This window comes from Crocodylus siamensis, chromosome 5, assembly GCF_052110815.1.
Source record: "Crocodylus siamensis isolate JL-2025a chromosome 5, ASM5211081v1, whole genome shotgun sequence".
Classification (NCBI taxonomy): Eukaryota; Metazoa; Chordata; order Crocodylia; family Crocodylidae; genus Crocodylus; species Crocodylus siamensis.
In genome coordinates, this window is record NC_143399.1 from 120511036 (window position 1) to 120532507 (window position 21472).

Sequence of the window (21472 nt, forward strand, 5' to 3'; positions counted from 1 at the left end):
TTCCTACAATCATATATATGTAGTATGAGCTGCACACTAATAATGCTAAAGACCATATCAGACAGTTTTGCAAGCATAAACAGAATTATTTCTTTTATTTAAATCAAGTTCACTATGCTCATCTTATATCCCTCATGACCTAGTTTAAAATTAAATCACTACCTGGAAAAATTGGACACATGTTGTAGAAAGGACATAATAGAAACTCTGCTTTGTGTTATACAACAGGGTAGATGCGGGAAGATACAGCCATTTTACAAAATAAGCCTAAAACCAGACAGATATTCTACCAGTTTGTGTCTAGGTCTTTATATTCCCAAATTGATGACAATTATATACACTGATATTCTTGCTCAAGAAAACATCCTTTTTAATAGGTAGCACTCAAGTTCATACTTAGCTTTGGAGTCTCAAGGGGATTCTATGCACTTGTTTAAAGTTTAGCAGGTCTGTTGCTGCCTTTCAGACTGTTAAAAAAGTCTCATCTCTGTGCTCTGTTGTCAGGCCCTATGTTCAGGCTTCTAATACCATGCCTGTGACCTCACTCCCTTTCCTGGTATGGTTTCAGGTGTCCTGCATTAGTTGAATCCAGACAGTCTGTGGTCTCTTGTCCTTTGGAGCCTCTATGTCCTCCTCTGAATTCAAATAGCCTGTTTTGCAAGGTCTCAACTTGCTCCTTTTTGTAGATGTTGGACAGGGGGCATTAGATTCTCTGAAGAACTGTATAATAAATATAGAGTGCTTGTAAAGAATTTACAATAACACATTTTCTTCAAAAGGAGGCTAGATAATCACCTACCTGATGTCATTTGATCCCAGCATTTTTTCCTGCCCATGGCAGGGTGTCAGACTTGACGATCTGCTCCGACCCTACCAGCTATGAAACTATTTTGAGGCCAGGGCCCTACAGACTTTTCTGTTAATCCAGCCCAGGTGCAGTCTCTTCTGGATCACAGCTGTATTTGTGGTGCACCCTCAGATTTTTCCCAGCGAGTGTTAGGGTTGTACAATAGGTTGAATTTCCCTCAGGCATTTGGGACAATGCAGTCATCTCCAGTGCTTCTTTCATATTTTCATAATTAGTTTTTCAAATCCTCTTCAGAAGCATTACTTGATGGTTCAGGCATTTGATTCTGCTTCCTTCTTACACATGGGATTCTGCATCACCATAAAACTTCAAAAATTAAACACCAGTGGGAGATTTTTCAGTAAATCGGGAAGAGGACAGACCAATGCCAGCTGAAGGGTATTTGTACCCAAAAACTTGCAAAGAAGTTGGTTTTTTTTAAACTACTTGAGTTAGTTTAATAAATGATATCTGATTTACCAAAAGAACCTTGTTTGAAAATGTTTAAGAGCTTTATCTACCTCTACACAGCGAATAGCACCACACACCAAACTGTACACCTGAGAGCAGACTCAAGCTTGGTCATAATCCTTGATTAACGTGGATGTTTAAATAGTTTGCTTTTTAAGGTTACTGAGTGGAGTTTCTTGCTGTTGCATTTGTATCAAGTATCACATTCTGTGCATTCACATACAGAAATCTGTCTTAATTGCACATGGAAGTTCTGAATAGTTTGGCTGGATTCCCCTTTAGGCTAGGCACAGACATTCAAAAAGCCCAAGGCGGCATTGATCCAAGTTGTACCGTTTTCTATAAGTAACATAGTTTAGACTGGTAGCAAACGGAACACACACTCGTCCTTTGGTGGGACAGGGGCAAATATTAGACCAGGGGTGTGTGTAGACAAAACGGAGGCCCTACATTAAAGCAGTAGGTTTTAAAAAATACCGTTTCAATTTAGGGCTGATTAAACCCTTGGGTCATGTACACATCCCTCTGACTTACCTGCCTCTCCAGCGGGAAGGGGAAGGTGCACTGGGCAGAGCAGTCCCTGACCTGTGGGGGAGAGGGGGCTGGTGCTTCCCCTTGTGGCAGCAGTGGTCTGTCCCCTTCCCCTCCCCCAGGCAGCACCTGCCCACAGTTTGGGCAGTCCCGGGGGGGACACCGCAGACACAGAGGAAAGCACCAGATCCCCGTGCAGCTCAGACAGGCTCCGGGGGCAGGAAAAGAAAAAAAAAAAAAAAAAAAAAAAATCAGGCTTGCTGCTTTTCTTGGTTGGAGCCTGCTTTCCCAGTCTCCTGCCAGGCTGTCTACAGGGCTTCCTGCAGAGACCCTGAGCTGCACAGATCCCAGTGCTTCACTCTGCGGCTGTAGGGGCAGCAAACAAACTCCTCAAAGGAGTTTGCTGCACCCCAAGTCATTTAAGGCGCAGTATGCCACTGAATTTCCAGCAGTGGCTGGAATTAATGCACAATATGCCACCGAGGTGTGCAAACACTAACACCATTAAAGAAGTACAAAAGCATTTAGCCTGCTTTAAAGTGTCATGCACATACGCCCCTCATTTCATCTACATGCAGTCCAGGTTCCACCATTTTTAAATCTGTCCATGTCCTGAACTTCTTTTCTGTTACGGGTATAGACCAGTTTCTGATCATTTATATCAGTAAAAGTGTAATGTCTGTTCCTGCCCTTAGTGTCTTTGCCACCTGAAGACATACTAAGTCAGGAGGACTAATGTTTTGGTCTCCTGCTTTTCTTTAGAATTGTATATGGTCCATCATTCAACCTGCTGAATATTGTTAAGCACATGTTTTTTCTGCTGTCTGTATGCGTTTCCCTTTCATGAAGCAACAAGTAGACTGAATACTGGACCTAGGTATTAAGAGAATTGTTTCCATGTCTATGATAATAACTACTTCTTAGCTATGTGACCTCAGACAAGATATTTTACTTAGCCACCTGCATTACACTTTTGGTATAACGAGGATAATCCTGGATGTAGTCATTGTACTAAACTACTCTAACGCCTAGAGCTCAAAAGCTACATAATTTGTATGAAAAGGACGTGCATTATTACACATACCATCATTCCCTCATTGTATTGTTCTATGATGGCAGGAATGTTTTTTTTATACTCGATTAGTGAAATTGGTTCTGTAGAGTGATTGCAAACTGTTAGCATCCATTCACTGCTTGGTTTCTTTGCAGTTTTCAAATATGCCAATTTATATGAATTATTTTACAAGATCAAAACAATAGGTCAAACAGGAAGGTGTAGAAAACCCCATAACAAACAACTGTCACATAGCTTGGCATACAGAAGGTCTCTTTCAAATGTGGGATTTTCAGCAAGAAAAGATGGTTAGCATGACTAATTTTTGAGTGGTGTCCAGTAGAAGTAGCTTTGACAACAAAACTGAACAATCTGAACTGCAGGTGCACAGTATAAGACTAGATATTTAAAAAGTGGGGGAGAGGAGAAGGAGTGATCTGGGTAGCTCATTAATCTGAACTTAGTAGCATGTAAGGCTTTAAAACCAATCTTGAAAACAGAGTAATCAAAAATACAAAGCCAAATGGAAACATGAGATAGAAATACAACGTGGGCTGGCCAAAGATGAACTTCTACATCGCGTCACATTAATCTGATGTTTTTATTTGATAAAATACTATTTTTCTGAACAACAGGAATGTATTAGGTCTAATCTATCTGGATCTCAGTAAAGCATTAAATATGATGCCACACAAGAAACTAAGTGGGAGATAGTACAAATATTGTACAAAGTGCTAAGTCAGCAGCAGAAGCATGAATTAACTAGCTAAAGAAGAAATGATGTGTGTTGAATGAACTATTAGACTGGAGGGAAGGTTACTAATAGAGTTCTTTAATGGAGTTGTTTGGGGAGCTCTCATTTACTATTTTGATCAATGATGGTGGTATAGAAAGCAGGTGGTATAAAAAGTTGGGAAGGCACCACCAATACAGAAGATGAAAAAAATCATACAGGAAGAAAAAAAATCACATAGGAAGAATTAGATAACTGAAGATTATAGAAATGGCATAAAACTGAATACTCCAAAAACTACTAGGTTATGCACCTAAGGACCAATACTTTTTTGGCTATAAATCCTGAAAGCACAGGAGATGAAAAAGACCTGAGTGTTTTATCTGAGCACAGGATGACTAAAACACCTACGTGAATATGCTGAAGCTGTGAGAATGGCAAAAAGCAGTCCTAGAATGTATAAGCAAGGAGTTTCTAGTATCTAAGGCAGGATTAGCACGATCAAACAAGGCAATTGTGAGACTTCATCTATAAGTGGGCTGTCCAAAAGGCAGCTCATGAGTGTTCAATTCCTTCAGGTCCAGGATGGAGGTTACAAAACAGTTTTTACAAACCCAGAGGTTACAAAATCACCAGAGAACTGAGGTTCTAGAACAGCCTCCCTACTGAAGTAACAGAGGCAAGAATGCATCTGGTGTTATGATACAACTTGATGGCTTTCTGACAAGGATTATATAAAAGTGGTTGCCTGAAATAGCAGGAACCTAGTCTGATTGACACAAGGGGGTCCCCCCTTCCAGTCATGGTTATAAAGGTTCTGACTAGTATCTAACCATTTTTGATTTCCACTAGTCTTATTTTTAATATTAGTGTTTCAGGAAGTTCTCTGAATAAACATTGCAGCTAAAAGACAGATCCTCTTTATTGGATAACTGTTGCCTTTTAACATCCATGAATGTTTCTTCTTGATACTAGAAAAGGAAAAGAGCTCCTGCCTTTGTCCCCAAGACATTAACTTGGCCCAAAGAAATATAAAGCGTCTTTTTCTATCACATCACTTACTCTCCTCTCTAGGTTAAATAGTCATTCAAAAAATAAAAGGCTCTTCATATACAAGCCCCGTTCCATCTCGGGGTGGTGGGCATGGAAACCAAGGAGATGGGGCGGAGGTGGGGGGGACTTCATTTGTCTATTAAAAACCTCTAGTTCCATAGTCAGTACTATTTTGGTAGTTTCAGAAGAAAGGCAATGAACTGCATGAGTAGAGACATTTACTGTTTCAACCCATGATTCCTTCCTGGACAGAGTTCTGGCCTACTGGTAGAGGAAAACTTGCCCAGCTTCTGCTTAAGATAAACCTGTTCCCCAGAAGAAGGATGTAATACTCCCACATCTAACAGGTTGGCACCTTTCCATGAACACTTAATTCATTTGTTTCTCAAGTGATCCAAGAAAGGGTACAGGCAGTCCTCGACTTACATTTCAAGTTGCAACGTTTCGCACTAATAACATTTATAAATTGACACCCTGTTTTGACTTTACAATGCTTGCTCCAATGCGATGCCATGCCAGCAAACAAGTTCACTGTGTTGCTCATCTCCCTGGAGAACATCTGTCCAAACTTTATTGGACACTTTCTTTAAGAAAGCACACAAGACTCAGAAAAACCTGCAGCCAAGAGTCCCAAAAAGACTCCAGCCAAGAACCCTTCAGAAAGTCCAACCAAGAGCCTTTCAAAAAGTCCAGCAAAGTCACCTCAAAGAAGTCCTTCCAAATCAGTATGATTGCTATTTACAATATAAATTAATGTAGCTATATTACTCATCTATAATTGATTGAGGACAAAATTCTAGGGTATTTTTGGTGAAAACAGGGTATCAGGCCTTGGTTCAGGAACTAATCCCCATTTATAACATTGTTTCTTATGGAGAAAGTGGGCTTCAAGTTGCAATGTTTCAACTTAAGACATAGTTTAAGATTTGTGTTGTAAGTCTGAGGACTGCCTGTATTTGAGGATACATGATCCTCTGCATGGTTTTACAGGACAGAGACATCCCATTTTAAGTCCTTTAATATCTATTGTCTACCAACATGAAGATATTGTTTCTGAAGAAAGGACTATTTTCTGAGGCAAAGAGTTTTATGCTGATATCTTTTACAGGACCAACTGTATATTTAAATGCTAGACAAGCTTTTGGGCATAGATTAGTATGCTATAGGCTACAGCATCACTACAATCATATTTTCCATGGCAGCTGAACTCATGCTGTTGTAAGACCGTGATTCACCCAACACCTTAGCTCACTTGGAGCCAAGTAAGGAAAAAGCAGGCAAGTTAATATTCTGTGACATACTGCTTTGAAAGTTCAACTCTGAGCCATCACCAGCTATTGTTGCAAGGACAGTTGCTAATTTTAACCTAAATGAGTTCTCTGTATTCAGCTCCTGAAAACTGTTTTACCAAATAGTTTCTCTAGAGGTCAGCATAGCAAAGAGCATGAGATTGAATTCACATGAGAAGAGTTTCAAAATTCAATTTCAAGTAATTGTTCTGGAATAATTTGTGTTAAATTCAACACAAAAAAAAAATCAGCATTTCCATACCATCCAAAGGGATGAAATGTAACACTTAACACCAGCAAGGCAAGATGCTCCTGAGTTTGAAATATTGGTTGGGTCTCAGACATTACAGGGCCTAAGTGTTTAGAATGCCTAACTCCTATACATTTAAATGAAGGAAAGGGAAGTTTCATATCCTATTTCCACATATGCCACAGGCTTCCTGTATGACCTTTGACAGATCACTCACTCTCTTTGCCTCTTTATCGCTCTGCTAAAAAACAAGGATAATGACCTATATTTCAAAACACGAAAAGAGATTTTGAGATACTGTATATGAAACACTTCCTTTTCACATTCAGAAAAAGGACTGGTGTTCAGCTTTCCCTGTGAAATCAGACCATGTAAAGTTGCTTCAAATGTGGTATCCAAAACGTGGAGGAACTAGAGCTTCTGGTCAGTTTTGGATATTTTAATTCCCCAGATGAGACCACTGTGAGGTGTTTACATCACAAAGGTGAACACTACAAGTTTATAAATAAAATATCACAGCAAAATAATTTATGTAGGATCTGTGGATTTCTAACCCAAAAAGGTTATTCTTTAACTTTAGTTTTGAATAAAATTAAGGCACTAACCCCTATAGACAAACAATAGGAGAAATACTTTTTAAACTGCAACCACCATTTATCCAAAACATGGACCAAATGGAGTCAGAAGAAAGCAAGTCCATATGCAGTGAAATTTTCTGGGCCATGTTAATCAATTACAAATCTGAAAGTGTCAGTGTAGTACAATTTGAGTTGGAAAATGTGCAGACTAATGCAAGTTATGTACCAAGAGAGCAGAAATGTGTGTATAAATTCAACAGAATAGCAGCTTTCTGGAGTACAAAGGAAAATAGTCTTTCTGTAGCCATAGCAGAACATATCAACCCCAGCTTTTCTGGGACCTAATTCTGCTCTTGTGTAAATTTTGGAATGAGTGACTTCTACAACAGTGAATTGAATGCCTGCTGAATAGAGTGTAGAACACTTATAGAGAATATAGAGTGGCATAAAGTACATCAACTTAGTCATTTACACTCATTTTCTGACCATTTTCATTCAGACTTTGCCCATCCAGGACAAGCTATGGTACACTAACATTCTACATAGGTTAGTGAGCATCTAAAAGTGCCCTTGTGCAAAGAAGTATATTGCACTTTGAAAGAATTAATCTGGAACCACTAGCATGATGTACATTCATACACTCTAGCTTACTGTACACTGACTTCCCCATGTAAATAAGCTTAGTGGATGGTTTACACCATCCCTTGTGAGGTTTCTGTATCCCTATGTAAATCCAAGGTAATTCCATTAAATTTACAGAGATTATTTTGAATTTACACCAGTGCAGCTGGGAACAGCCTGACCTCTTGCTGTATTTTTTTTTTATTTAGGTGTATGATGTGTTCACAGAGAGGGGCCTGGGTGCTGCTCTCAGATTTGCCAGAGGCTAGCTGTCTGGCCACTGGAAACTTAAAAAATCCCTAAATAACTCAGCTGCATAAACAGGATTAAGGTAGACAAGGTTCTTTGGGTAAATCTGGTATCTTTTATTAGACCAATAGTCTAATAGTTGGAAAAATTCTTTAGCAAGCTTTTGGGCACAAACACCCTTCATTAGGCTAAGAAAGGATCTGTAGATTGTCTGTGCTCTTAAATAGCCATCTTTACAGTATTTTGAAATAGTGCTCCTAAAATCTCAGAGACATAACTATTTACCAGCCACTATTCCCTTGGTTCTCATGTTTCTGTTAACACAAGTAAGAGCCTCCTTTGGGGAAAGGATAAATTATCATCAATTGATCTTTGGCATCTGCCACTTGTTTCTGTGGAGTCAGTGATCTGAAGTTGCTCTGAGATGTGAGTCGCTGACATCATCTTGTTTCGTTCCAAAATGGACAGAGAAAAAGATTAAGAGATAAGGAACAGTAAAAGCTACTGAGCTGACATGCAGTGCTAAGCCAAACTAGCCCTAGGACCCAAGAAGAAAAAATGTCAAGGGCATTTTCTTTGACACACAAGAAAACCCTCCGTCCTCAAGCAGTTTCTCATTTTCCCCCACTGCCTCAGACAATGCAGAACAAAACTCCCTAGCAAGGTTTCTAAAAGCTGTAGGCATTTGTAGTAGTAGCATCTCTCTTCCTGTTTTTAAAGCTAACATCCTTTCACAGATGCTGGAAAATATCTTACTCTATAGTTATGATTTGTTATTGTTGCACATTTCTCTCCCTGCCCTTTTTCCAGTTGTAAGGAGTCTGAATGATAAATTGTCTTAACAGCAGCTCTGGGAAAGTCAGGTGCATGCCAGCTCCAATCAGCAGCATCTTGGATGCAGCCTCTTTAAGCCAACCACATTAATTCTGCATGTTTAGTGTGCAGCAGTACAACTGATTTTTTTTTGTTTGGGTCCAAAACAAAGAAGTTTTCAAGAAACCGTTTATTTTTCAACTGCACTTCTACAAAGACAGTGTTTCTCCCTGCACAACTGCACACCCCAAGCCCATGTGTATAATGAGCTAGGGTAACTTTCTTATTTCTTATGAATTCCAGCTCTGGTTAAACACACACACACGTGCTTGCATGCATTGTTCCCCTCCCTCCCCTGCAAAAAAATCATTTAACCCAGAGAAGGAAATGGAAGTCATTTCAGATTTCTGTTAAACAGAGAAGCAGAGATTGTGAAAAGAACATTTCTCTAATTGTTACTAGTGTAAGAAGGCTAACAATATTAACCATCCAAATAAATGATCACTGTTCTCTTGTATGGTCCTGCTTATCATCATTTCACTGTAGCAAAATAAAGTTGGATGTGCCTTAACTGAGAAAACAATTCTAGATGTTCAGAAGCACAGGTGTGGGTCTCTCCTCAAAACCTCTTGTTTTTTGTTTTGATATCTGACTTCTTCCTCTCTCTCTCAGGCTGCACCATGTTCCTTTGACACGGGAACCAGGTTTGTAGCCTGTGATCACTGCAATATTTTCTGATAGTTACAAGATTCTGATTGAAAGTTAGACTCACGTGCATCCAGAATCACCACATCAACATCAGTGAAGTTATGCTGGTGTAACAGATCAGCATCTGGCCGTGGGTTTGAAACACCATACGCTGGTGTCTTGAGTGACCTTCAAGTGAAAGACTCTGTTCCCAATTTCCATGTCAATTCAGAGTTATTTGATTGTTAAAATTGAGTGCACCTAGTGGTACAAGAGCAATAGCAGGCTCTATCATGCCAGGTTTACAGTAAGGTGATTAGTATGCAATTCAAATAAGTTTCTAATGATTTACACTGGTGCAGGGCTAGCATATTTCTGTGGGGGGGACTCAGCCCCTGCCATGCTCAGCCCCTCACTCCCAAGCCACAGCCTCCCCCTGTTCCCCCAGCCCTGCTCCTGCCCCTCACTCCAGTCCTCCATCCCCCTGGGCAATGCTGGTGCCCCTCAATTCCCACCTGCAGCTCCCTGCTCCCCCCCCCCAGCCCTGTAGGGCTTCTCGGTTGCTCTGTCCCTGTGAACAAGGGCACTGGCACTGTGCTCCCAGCCTGGCCATGCAACTCCCTGCTGTCCCCAAAGGGCACCCCCCTTCTCCTTCCCCTGGTGAAGGGGTACACACCTCCCCACCCTGAGCCACTGCAGATCCCAGCACCCAGACAGCTTTCCCCAGTGCCAGTAGGCACCTGCCCCCCACGCCCATCCCCTCCACACCTCTCCCCACCCCCATACACACAGTGCCACATGCCCCACACAGCCACCCAGACTCTTCCCAAGCCCCGGTTCTCTAATTCCTGCTCCCCATAGACATACCTGCATCCAGCTACCAAGGCTTCTACTATTATCCTGCTTGGCTGCATGGCAGCCACACGCATGCATGTGCACAAACACACATGGTGCCCCTTCCTCCAACTGGCCTCCTGCCCCCCCCGGCCCAAACAGCTCCTTGCTAGGGTAAGCCAGAAAGCGCCAGGAAAAAACTCTGATGCTGAGCAGAGCAAAAACCTGGACATTTGTTTATATTTTTTCAAAAACACCCGGACAGAGACTGGAGAACCCAAGAAGAGAACACGTCTGGGAAAATCCAGACGTATGGTAACCCTACACTGGTGTGAAGTCAGAACGGCTTCCAACACCATAATATCTAAGGGTATAAATAGATGTTGCCAAATTAAGCAGATCAGCTGTGCCAGGATGCATTGCCCGTTGTCCCACCTGTTGATCCTGTAGGAACAACATTGTAGGGAACAAGCAATGTGTTCCCTGCTTGCAGAAATGTACCCCAAGGAATTTCAGGGGCACATCTGTAAGCAGGGAAACTTGCAGGCTAAGCGTCTTGGATGGTAATTCTGGGTCCACTTCCACAGTCTGATCATTATAATTTACTGACATTGTCACTAGAAAAAACAAACAAACCACAAGCCATACACAAAAAAACCAAACCAGAAGACGGACAGATTGTGTTTAACAGGCACCCAACACCTGGACCACTGTTATTTAATATCTTCATCAGAGATGTGGACGAGGGTGTGGAGAGCACCCTCTCCAAGTTTGCAGATGATACCAAGTTATAGGACAAAGTTAAATGCACCAGAGAGCAGGGAGCAGATACAGGCCGATCTGGACAGATTGGATCAATGGGCGGAACGAAATAGGATGCAATTCAAAGATAAACGTAAGGTACTCCACCCAAGGAGGAGGAATCCCCAGCACACCTATAGGTTGGGGGGTGACCTCCTCAGCAGCTCAGAGGCTGAGAGAGATCTTGGAGTCATAGTTGACTCCAAGGTGAACATGGGCCGGCAGTGTAACGAGGCCATCAACAAAGCACTTTGTCGTGTACTAGCAGATGCATGACCAACAGATCAAGGAAGGTGATGCTCCCCCTCTATGCAGCATTGATCAGGCTGCAGTCAGAGTACTGTGTCCAGTTTCGGGCGCTGCACTTTAAGAGGGACATAGAGAATTTGGAGAGGGTTCAGAGGGGGGCCACTCACATGATTAGTAGCCTCCATGAAAGACCCCATGAGGGGAGGTTGAGAGATCTGGATCTCTCCAGCCTTCAAAAGAGATGGCTGAGGGGAGACCTTGTAGCCGCTTATAAGTTTATCAAGGGAGGACAACAGGGATTTGGAGAAGCGCTATTTACCAGAGCGCCCCAGGGAGTAACTAGGAATAATGGGTACAAACTAGTGGAGAGTAGATTCAGGTTAGACATTAGGAAGAAATTTTTTTACAGTAAGGGTGGCCAGAGTCTGGAATGGGCTTCCAAGAGAGGTAGTACTATCACCTAACTTGGAGGTCTTCAAAAGGAGGGTTGATAGTCACCTGGATGGGGTCATCTGACCTCGGTCCTCTTTCCTGCCAGGGGGTCGAACACGATGATCCATTGTGGTCGCTTCCGACTCTACAATCTATGAATCTAAAACCTATGCGGCATGCAATAAGCAGCCCTTATAGAAAAGGTTGCTGCTAATGGTTCTCAGCCTCCATTCCCTCCTGTGTTTCAGACTACAAAAGTCACGCTTTCATTAAATTTAACTTTCCTGCGTGAAAATTTAAAAAAACCCCAACCCTTCAAAAATGAAAATTTACAGGCAACGTTCTCCAAATGGAAATATGATACCTATATAAAGCAAAGGTGAAACAGGGTTTCTACAAAAACATTTGTAAGGAGCTTCACATAAAAATGCTACATAGGAGCTAAACACTGCATCACTGCTTTAGTATGACCAGTTATGTTAGGAGAAGCGAAGAGCAGCATGAGCTAGAAGTGGATGTCCTACAGCACCATACTCTTCAATCTGTGTTTGCCCTTTGAGTTTATTGCTCCTCCTACCATACAGTGGGGTGGGAACCAAGTCATAGCTATTGTTTTTTTATTCTAGCCTAGGGATAAAGGAGCCTGGGACATGAACCACCCACATTTCCCTGAAATTAGCTATCACTGGTTTTCTACACCACCTTTCCAGAACAGGAGGCGGGGGGGGTGGAAAATGAGAAAAGCTTGCTGCTAGGCCTCCCCAGATATCTTAATACTCAGCCACTAAGGCTTAGAGCTGTTGGGCTTGTTTTCATTGCAGAGGTTGCAGCTGAGGTCTCTCCTAGTTTTACTATCTCTATTTCCCTGTGCTGCACAACAGCATCATCAGAATTGTGTCTTATCACCTTCAGCATAGAATGGGAGGCCACATGAATGAGAAGGAAACCTTAAGCAATTTTCAGGCCACTGGTCCAACTACTTTGTACCTTCACTGAAGCTTGCAAGAGCGAAAAGTACTAGTTCAGGCTGCAGTTCTTATAACACTGTATTCAGCAGCTCTGACCAGGTCTGGGCAAAACACTTGTTAGAAAAAAAACCCGCCTGACTAGTCTGTGTAAACACTGAGCAATGCCAGCAATGGCGTTAAACTAGACATGTTGCAATCTCTGTTCACACAGCTGGGGGTAACAGGGAGGGTGAACTAAGGTGTGGCAGTCACTACACCTGTTCTACAGGCTGCACCTGTGCTCACCGCTGCCTTTCATTCAGGCCGATGTAAGAGCAAAAGCCCAACCTCATTCTGGGCCTGGGAGCAGTAAGGAGCAGTAAGGCATCTGGACAGAGCCAACTCTATCACTCCAAAGAATGCTCCCACCCCTGCTGCTGTGCAGATACTTCCCAGTTCTAGAAAGAACATCAGGTTCCCAAGTCCTTTCCTTGCTCTACCACTCAACACTCAATTAAAAATAGAAAAGGAGGAAAGAATGGCTCTGAACACTACCGAGTCCTGTACGTGGGGCAATAGTCTTTTTTTGAGCCCAGGCAGGTTCTATGTTGTCTTTTTCACCCCACTTCTACAAATGGCAGGCAGGCACCCTATACAACAAAGAGAAACCGAGTCACTTCAGGCAGCTTCCCCCATGTGGGAGGGCAAGCAACCTGCTCTTGCTAATGTATGGGGAAACAAATAGGGTGGAAGGAAGGCATTTCCTTGTGTCATTTATCCTATGGGCCTCTAGACAGAGGGTAGGAATTGTCTGTTGAATGGAAAGTGTAAAAAGTTGCTTCTTTGTTGTCTATATGCGTGTTCTGTCTCATCTTTTATATCTCAAGCTTCTCAGGGTAGGGATTATTTTGTCCTATGTAAACTATACAGCACAGCAAGGCTTAGACGTTTCTGGTTCATAAATTATAAAAAGCAGTAGTTTAAAAACTTTTTAAGGTGACTTTAGAATGAAGTCATCCTTATTTCTAAGTTGTGAATTGAAGCGGTTATTGGATTGATCCTACAACATAGCTTAAAAGCCACATCTGGCTTCTCTAGTAGCTCAGGTTATTTGAGTGATAAAACTTGAAAGATCCCCTTACACATTGTTAGGCCAACACAGCCCTCAATTCAGTCTAAAACACTGTTTGCCCTTCTAACTATAAAAGCCTAAAAGATAGTTCTAAACCATCTGCAAGGCCCAAATGAGAGCAAGGCAGGCAGTTGGAAAAGGAAAAAAGAGAAGACAGTGCCCAGAGGAGAAGGAAATGCATCCTTTAAACAAACAATATTATCTGTTAGTTTCATAAATCAGCATTAAATAAATAGCAGTAAAAGGTGGGGGCTATCAAGACTATAGGCTTATGAGAGATGGGTCTATTTGGTCCAAAATTGGCAAATAACCAGGAGTGCCTGTCAGCACCTCATTAACAAACTACAGAGAAAACCTTCCAGCTAAGGAACTGGAGAGCAACTTACAAACATTTAGGCTCAAATTCCTTCCACCATGGAGAATTGTACAGATAACCTGATACACACTAGGGGTAAGGCCCATGCAGAAACAAAACCAGAGAGAATCGACACCCTCACACACAATACTTAGAAAGACACGACTCTCCAGAGCTAAAGCCAATACTGATCCCTACCTGTTTTGGAAGGGATATTAAATGTGCTTCAGGACTTAAAAACCATCTCTAATTCATGAGGATGAGAGAGGTACCTTGATGGGAGAGTGACAATCTTCATCCCATAATGATGTGCTTGCTTGTTCCTTTCTTCTTCCATCAGGGAATGGATATTGGATGAGAAGGAATACATCTTGGATTGAATACAGTAGTTCCTATGTTCCCTCGCTCTGGCTATTACCTCAGTTAAATGATGATATTTTATAGCAAAAGTCTAATATCAGTAGATACCGCTGTTGATGGGTATTTGAACCACTACTAGTTAAGTAGTGCAGTATTTTCTTAGGCTATATCTACTATTACCCAGAAGTGCTGGCACCCAGAAGTGCTGGTGGTAGTCAGCAACCTCTTCATCCAAGACATCTCAGTATATACACACTTGGGGACCTCTGGGGCCCCCACATGGCTCCATTACAGTAGCTCTGCCACTGGAGTGCAAAGTGTACCCTGGGAAGGTATCAGAGGTTAAGTGAACTGTAGCAGTCATCCACATGTACTTCACTTCTCCCTCTTCCCATCAAAGAGCTGGTGTACCTACCAGCAGAAAGGAGGGTCCTGCCATCACAGAAGGGCTTTGAAAGTGCTTGAATTCAAACTTTTCCTGGAAAAAAAGCATTAGTGTGGACTAGGCCTTATTTTTATAGGTGTAGTATTCTTCTTTTTCACTGAAGAATAGATTAGGCCAGTGGTACTCAATCTCTGACACCCACATTGGACTCCCCACAGGTCCAGAAATGTGGTGGCAGTGGTTGCAATTAACACCCTCCCATTCACCAAGGCCTGGCCTTGCATGCCACAGATAGCCACCCACAGACTGAATTCACACCACCCACGTGGTCAAAAAGCTGGGCACCACTGAATTAAAGCCATGCTTCTTTGAGACGATTGTACTTGAAAGTATTTTCCAGGGATTTAGGTACACCACTGAATACTTGCGCTTTAAAAGTTATAATGCGATAATGGCTTTAATGAGTTTCATTCTATTAACCTGAGGCATTTAGCTATAGCACCTGTTGATCTGACTTGCTTCAGGGCTGCTAGCAGCCAGCAGACGGCAGGCTGCAAAACATGAACCATTTTACGAAGCTCAGGCTGCTGGCTCCTTAGCTATGATATTCAACCTCTCTGCCAGTATTGCACACAATTTGAAAAAGTACTTTAAATGATGCATCCTCACAAAGCCTTCACATGCATCATCTGTGATAGCAAAAAAGGCAGAATACAATATTAGGAAGAAACCATAGTATGAGGAATGCCTTTTAGGACAGCGTTTCAAAGGATGAGCGCTATATCTCTAAGACATAAAGCTTATCTCTGACAGGTACATCAGAGCTTTTGTTTCTGTTTATGCTACTGCCAACAGCACCACCAAAAAGTCTGTTAAATCCTAGTGTTTCTTTTCTTTTTGCTCTTCTGTATGGGAGGCCCAGCAACAAGCCATTTCTCATTCTCCTCCTATTCTGGGAGGGTAGCGTGGAACAAAAGTATATCAATTAGAGGTATCTATAATCAAGTACAGAAACTAGAATAAGGATGACTGCAGAGATTATAGTCTCTGTAGATTATCATAAGTAATTATTGATATGTTTGCAAATGTAACTATATCATGCCTTAAATTCACTGCAACAGCAATGCCACTTCACTAAAGGGACAGGGCACAGAACTGTTTTTTCTCAATTTACTGTGATAGCCCAAGTCAGTCTTTGTATTGCTGTATCCAGTTTTGCCATCTGTGAAATGAGGGATATCTGCACACCTTTGAAAAACTCTGGAATATGTGCTGTTGCTTTAATTCATGGACAATAAGAGATTTATTCTTAAAATAATGGCTTAAAACCCATTTAGTTTTCAAATCCTTTTAAGGGAATTTTTTGTGCATCTGAACCCACACTTCACACCACAATATATACAAGAGTTTCCAGTCACTTCTGTTTTGTAACAGCTTGTCAGAAAAACTTTGATTCCAGAATTTCACAATGAAACATTTTTAAAAGTTTCTTCCTTTGTTTGTTTTTGGTTATTCCCAAGCCTATGTTTAGCTAGCTGTATATGTTCTGTAGTGGAAACAAGTGATTACACATTTTCCATAATATTTGGACAGTTTCAAGAGCACTCTGGAATCTGCTTATTCACTAGGAAAGAGTTTAAATTGTAGTCTACCTTCTCCCCCTTGCACCTCTACTTTATACAATAAAAGGTGGGCACAGTTCAAAAGCACTTAGCCCCAACCCTCTGAATGGGGCTCCTTAAATAAAAGAATGTGGATCCAAATCAGCTTTAGTTGTAGTTTTTCAGAAATAAAATTTACAGCTAAGGTACTGAAAAGAAGTTCACTCCTGCAGTTTTGTTTCTCTTATCCCTTTGCTTTCAGAGTGCTTTTCATCCAGAAAGCTCTTCAAGCACCTTATAAGCTGTAGCCCTTCCCAAAAGTACTATTGGTTTTTAAATACGTGTAAGTTGTGCCTGAAATATTGCACTGGCAAGAAAGTAGTTAACTCAAAAGTACTAGCAGATAAGTGTTTGGGCAAATTGTCAGATTACAGCCTCAAACGTCAGCTAAGCTGAATCTCTTTACGTAGTAAGGCTTTAAATAAATCCAGCAACACAGCAAACCAGCCATCACTGCTTTACATAGAAGAGAGCTTAGAAAAGAACATATTGAATAATTTTGGAGGAGCAAACACACATATACGTGCATACACATATATATTTACACACACATACACACACGTAAAGGATACTGTGGTAAGCCTGTATATTTCCAAAAAGTGACAAATCTTTGACAACCAAACAGGCAGACAGAACTTTGGTTTGTAGGGTCAGCCATGAAACCAAACAATGTTAGACCCTGCCACAAGTATGAATTAGTGTTGTCAGATTTTGGCACCTCCGGCTTCAGTCTAAGTGTTTCAGGAAAAAGCTTTGAATACTGACCCATCACCACCTAGATTTTTTTTTCCCTCTACTTCTAACCATTAATGCTAATTTTCCCAAGGCAAGGGGAAACATTTTGGGAATTACACTGTGAGGCAACATGAAGTACTTAGAGGAGTCAGAACTCATTACAACTCTCTAGTTCCCCAAGTTTCCTAAAAGCGGGGAGAATGGGGAGGGAAAAGGTTATTATCTGCCTCTAATATGGAGAGCCACAAGTGGTAGACACTAAAGACAAATGGTTTAAATAGTTTACCAGGTGTCAGCAACATATGGCCCATGGAGGCAGAGGGCCTTGTCTGTGCCTGTGTCCACAGCACAGCCAGGCAGCTGAAAGCTGTGCCTACACTGCTGCCACTTCCCCTGATGCCCCTGCTCCCTGGCTGTGGCTAGAAAATGATATGTAGAGGTTTGTTTTTAGGATCTGGCTTGTAGGTAAAATAGATATTGTATTAGAACAATGGTTTAAGAAAATGGCAAGCATTAATTGATTTCTAAAAGCCTGTTTTGTCACAGTTTCACAGCCTTCAGGGAAGACAGAATATCTGCAGCCAACGGATATACACATCCTGGGAGACTGAAAACATCCAAACTTTATTTTCGTAATAGAGATAGGCCTGGCTCCGAGGTACGAGTGCCCACCTGTGAAAACCCTTAGGATTTCCAGTTTCAAATGAAATGACCATATTAAGGTATGTGCATGTGATAGGTTTATGAAAATAAGATTTTAGTTGAGAAACCAGAAAGTGGACAGTATGATGACCACAAGAAGACCAACCCACAATGCCCAAAGATTAAGTTATTAGAGGAGAAAGAATACAAAAGTTTTCAAAACAGCAAGCAGGCACTTGGCATCAGCCCCTGACCTCCAAGGTTGCTGACGTCGGACAATCACATGAAGAACCTCAAGGTGGCATTTATGTACCAGCCAGATGGACCGTTTGCCTTGTATATACTCTGGGCACAGGGGAATTTGGGTAATGTACACTGTCGCTTTGCCTGCATTGCTCTTATTCCCTATCAATAAAATTCGCCTATTATCAATCAGAGGAATTGCGGTCCATCTGAAGCTCGTGCTCACCTGGAGCAAAAGTATCAGGCCTGGGGTGTGAATCCAGTGCCAACAGTGGGATGGGTGCAGCTTCTAGCTGGTGGGGAGCTGTGCTGAAGCCAGGCAGCTGACATGCTGCCAAATTCACCCAGCCCACACTGAACCAGTTTGGTTGTTCCAGCCTGTAGGTTATTAAAGGTTGCCAGCCACTGTATTTCATAGTTCTTTGTCAAGCTCTTTATATCATTATTAAGTGCAGTACTTATCTGAGGTGGTAAGGATGGGTAATTCTACTTCATAGGCTGAAATTTTGAAATGCTTCCATTCTGCACTGGAACCAAAGCAAACTGTTTTCATGAAGTGGGATTGTGTCCAAAAGGTCTGGTTCAATCTTGACCTCTGGAACTTGCCAAAAGTCCACCCTGGACCACAACCCATTCTGTCAAAACCTATCAAAACAGTTCCATGTCACTGAAGTGTTTTGGCTTCAATGACAGCATTTTGACCAAAAAAAAAAACCTTTTTCCAGATGTATTCCAACCATTTTCAGATTTCAAGCGAAGATTAGTTTTTCCTTTAGATGAGCCACTTTGGCACCCATTCCTGTTGTTCAATGTTAGCTACAAATTTAGGCTGCCACAAAGTGCTTGAGCATGCTTCTCGTATGAGTCATTTCTTTTACAAAATTGCCAACCTATTTCAGTAATAGCACTGCTGAAAGACTGGCACGATTGTTTGAAAAATGTGATTTATGCACATGGCTATTGTGTGGCTGGAGAAGCCAAGGCATGCAAATTGATTACTGGACTCTAACAAAAGATAAGTGCAAACCAGTTCAGACTAGTATAAAGGCCATTAGAATTCCACTGTGTTGGATTTTGCAAGATGATTCAGAATTCCTTTAAGTCCTCCAGAGAAAACTACAGTTGCAAACAGGGTGTTAGAAAACGTTATCAGAAGAGTGACACAAAGCTGCAGATATGGTTCCAACTCTCTCTCCCCACTGCCTGTGGATTAGGGAAGAATACATTTCTGAATAGTAAAGGATCACACTTGCTTAATTTCTGACAGCTCTTCAAAGATGCATGGACAAAATGAAATGAAGTCTTCATATTTTCTCAAGCAGGAAACAACTTTGACCACCTGAAACCTGAGATTCTGCTCCTGCCTTTGTCTAAGGTAATTTGCATCATCACAGCCTCACAGGAGAGCTGAGGCTCCTTACCAGTTAAGAACTGCTGCCCAGAGGATGTTTCCATCTATTGACTCCTCCGTGAAATCCTGTGAAATACAAACTTTTATTTCTACCCAGGAGAACTTTTACAATCTTTTCTCTGACACCTGGTTTTGAAGGGTGTTTGTGCTTGAAAGCTTGCAATTAAAGATTTTGCAAAAATCTTGTTGGTCTAAGAAAAGATATCACCTCTGTCCACGAGCCCTGATGGCTTTGGACAAGATGAAGCTCTTCCAAGCCATATCAAAAGAGGCTACGATGTTACAGCGGATGCTTTGTCTAGAACATGGGATATCAAGCTCACCTGGCTCCATGGGGACTGAACCCAGATTACAGGACAAGTGGCATCAGGGATCCACAGGATTCAGCGCTTACCTCCTACTACTAACACTCCCTCCCCCACAGTGGAGCTCTGTATTCTGCATTTGGCAGATCTCCCTGTGGACCCTCTTCTGCTTCTGCCCACGAATTCCCAACTCCTCTAGGAGTCCTGCAGGTCAGATTATACAGCTCCACAGTCCAGACCTGGCAAATTGCATCATATGCTTGACACCCCTGGTCCGAAGCAAAGGTGAGGAGAAAGCAAGATGGGCCTTACTGAGAAACAAATTCAAGCTCCATACACGTACCTTAGAGGTGATCTTTAGAGCTCAAGTTTTCTACAGAATAAAAAAAAATCCTCAAACTCCCAGCATTTCTTCATATTTTAGGTGGAATCTTGCAAGACGTCAGCAGCTAGAGGAGTTTTCCTGCACCACATTTAGAGGAAATCCTTACAACTTTCTTTGTAAGTATTTGCCAGCCATTACTTTGCAGCAATATGAGATTACCAGTGGCACGGGACGGCAATTCAGACACTGAGTTAAATGGGTCACTGGCTTTATCTGTTTAAAAATTCAGTGACCTAAAAGCAATCCTGGAAAGAAAGAATAGTCCTAACATTGTTTTACAAGATAATCAACTCTATATGTTTGGCAGACTGGACCATCTTCAGTTGTGATCAGCTACAGTGTATTCCTGTGGAGAGGCCAGATCCTCGCATGTGGGATTTAACAGGAGGTGGTAAAAAGGCTAATAAGATTACAGCACAATTCAAGGAGTTCTTCATGGAATCTGGATCTACCTTTCCAACAAGTCACTCTTCCCTTCATGAGGATAAATGGGGAAGCTTGCAGCATGCAGGAAGTTTAAAAATAGCTATCCCTAAGCTTTGGAACTTTTTAAGGGAGGACAAACCAGAAGGGGGATCTTACCAGACTTCCTCCACAAAAAAAATAAATCTCAAGCCACTTTCCCTTACAGATTTCATAGATTCAAATCATCCTTCAATTTGCTGTATAAACACATAGAAATATAGCCCAACTCACAGAAAGTTTAGAGAACATTGATTTTAGTGGGTGTGATTACAGTAAGTCAGAACCTTAATGGCAAAATGTTTAAGTTCACAGATGGAAAAGTAGCTGCAACAGAATACTGTACAGACAAAATGGGAGAGTCTATTAAATGAAAAAGCAAATAACATACTTACCTTACAACATGTCTACATCTTGCAAAGAAAATCCAAACAATTCATAAGGCTCCTCAAGTGTGAAACTCCAAACAGTATGCCTCAAAACAAGCACAGAGGTCAAGCAACTTTAAAGAAAGGAAGACCGTGAGAACCAGAAACAGTCCTCAGATCACCCAGAACTCCTTAGTCATAAGGTGCAAGTATTTTAAGGAAAGAATACTCAGTATTACATTTGATGGCAGCTCTTACGCACAATTACTGGCATTATTGTATCCAATAGTTTTTACTTTGAAACAGAAATTTTAACACAGAGCTTTCTATTTTTAGTGATTTTTTGGCACACGTTGATCTTAATCTATTCCTTCGCTGCTACCCGAAGGAGAAGTTGGTACTGCACAAAATGCAAAGGCAATTACTCAGGTCTGTTCTGAGCTTTTGACATGTACATAACTCAGGCTAATAAGGTTAAAGCCAGAATTCTGTTTCACTGATGCATGTAGAATAACTGAATACTCAATTTTTTTAATCCATGATAGATTGTGTCAGCTGTGCTAACACACACTTTGTTTCTCCATCAATT

The 21472-nt window shown here is 41.6% G+C and overlaps 1 long non-coding RNA gene across 1 annotated transcript; it reads right to left on the reverse strand.

Annotated features, from left to right (window-relative positions):
• Positions 1 to 64: 64 nt before the first annotated feature.
• On the reverse strand, positions 65 to 10271 carry LOC149864496 (uncharacterized). The gene is made up of 3 exons (XR_016442556.1): positions 10044 to 10271; positions 9262 to 9437; positions 65 to 720 (listed from the first exon to the last, which is right to left on the reverse strand). It is a non-coding gene; the product is annotated as an uncharacterized LOC149864496 (long non-coding RNA).
• Between the last annotated feature and the right edge of the window lie 11201 nt (positions 10272 to 21472).